Source organism: Pinus tabuliformis, chromosome J (genome assembly GCF_031772625.1).
Source record: "Pinus tabuliformis cultivar Carrire ecotype Pingquan chromosome J, CPIR1, whole genome shotgun sequence".
NCBI classification, from domain to species: domain Eukaryota; kingdom Viridiplantae; phylum Streptophyta; class Pinopsida; order Pinales; family Pinaceae; genus Pinus; species Pinus tabuliformis.
The window spans coordinates 1601586419-1601588650 of NC_142295.1; positions in this window are offsets into that span (position 1 = coordinate 1601586419).

Consider the following 2232-nt stretch of genomic DNA (forward strand, 5'->3'; position numbering starts at 1 on the left):
TTCTTCAAAAGATTGTTATTTGGTTTTCTTAACCGCTTGACCTTCTTGGAAAGACAATCAAAGTGGGGGAATATAGTAATGTTTCTTTTAGGTCCATTTTTTTCGATCTCCATATATGAACTGGAATCATGCAAATCTTCAATTAATTTACTTGAGTTCCCATAACATTCTTCTTCCTTTCAATTTCCTCACTAAAATTAACCAATGGTCTAGAAAATTAAATAATCTCTACCAATTACCCCAACATTATGAGGTTTCAAACAAAATTCCCTAGGTTGTCACAATATTCAATATAGGCTTGATGATTTACTATCTTTTCAAAGCTTCCAGGGTTCAAAACCCTTGATCCCCATATATTCAGGTAAATTTCATTAAATCTCCTAGGTCTCTTAGATACAAGTAAATGAATACCAACTTAGGAGACATGGGAAACATTTGTTGAACTTTGTAACAATCTACAGAATGAGAAACTAACAAATTACCATGACCATGTGATTACAACTTGCACTGCTCTTAAACTTCTTCATAGCATAACTAGTTTGCAATCTTTAGGTTATTTTGCAACCATGTGATTATGAGCTTTCTCGCATCTTCTTCTATTTTCGTATTTATATGTCCTTCCTTTTGTAACCTTCAGAGATTTTGTTTTGCAACTACTGCATTTTGAATATTTTTAAGTAATGTGCAACAACTTATGCAACAATCACCCTCTTTCTTATTGAATAAGTTGTGTAGGTGGTGCATGCTTGTATTTTGAACTTTTTTCTTTCCTTTCATGTTTGTTTATTCTAAGTCGTGAAGGATATTGGATGGCTAAGATATTGGAAATTAATTTTATTTTCTTTAAACTCATTAATTGAACCATTAAATGAGCATATCAACACATAATAACTAGTAGATTTAATATGCAAACAACAAGTAATAAGTAAGCCAAAAAATCACATAAACACATAATAGCAACACATATGGACACTAGATATAATTGGAAACCCCTAAAGGGATAAAATCACTATTTTGTTGTTGTGATGCAAAGGCAAGCTCCTACTCCCTTATTACATCTTATTTTATGTAGGCTCCACCCTACAGGAGGTTACTACCTCAATTTTTCTAGAAACTACAACATGCAAGGAAGATCCAACTCTCATTAGCTTTCGATAGGCTACAACCCATAAGAGGCTCCTACCTCAATAGGCTCCAACCTATCGTTTATCAATATGCAACTTGAAAGGAGACTACAATCCCCTGATACATAAAGAAAATAATTTGTTGGTTACTTGGTCTATAAATCTGCATACCTCCACCTTCTTCTTTGTTTCTCCTCCTCCTTAACTATGCTTCACATAAGCTCTTCTATATTCCAGGTTATTAATGAAGAAAACCTAAATCAACTCTCACACATTCTCTAATTCTCTAACCCCTTCTTGCCTTCCAAAATCACATCTTTTATAAATATAGTTTGTTGGTTGTTTGTATCCCACATAAGAATATGAAGTGAATAGGCTTGACTCTCTGTCGTCTACTCATTCATTTGCAAACTCTTCATATTTTGAATATTAGAACAAAAAAATAAATTCTCCACCCAATATTATTTCCATCCACATGTAATGATTAAAGTCATCAACATAATTCCAACATCATGTAACATTATAGGAATAACATATGACTATATAATTGAGATTCCATTCCTCATGATCAATAATAACATTTTCCATTAATGCATCACAATAATTTCCACAACATCTTTTCCTTTGCCTTGGACTTGAATCACAACATCTTCATGTCATTGTCTCATCATCCTTGCCTTTGTTTTCATGGAGTATTACCTTTGTTGTTATGGAGTCTTGCCTTGTTTGCCATGGATTCTTTCCTTTGTTGTCATGGAGTATTACCTTTGCTATTATGGAGTCTTTCCCTGTTTGCCGTGGATTATTTCCTTTGTTTTCATGGAGTCTTTTCTTTGCCTTACATCACAACATAAGCCATCACCGTCAACTCGTCAAGATCCCAAGCTCAACAGTCTAATTCACATAGCTTCTCCTTACCTTGCTTCTTCTTTGTTGATCCTTTTGATTGACTCTTTTTCCATCACACCTTTGTTGTTCTTTTGTTTCTTCTTTGCCTTGATGTTGGTCCTTTGCTATTTTGTTGTCTTTGAAACTCTTTTTCCATCAATGTCAAAAATGCCATCACTATCATCAACACATGGGGTCTTCATGCTCACTAGTTTCTCCT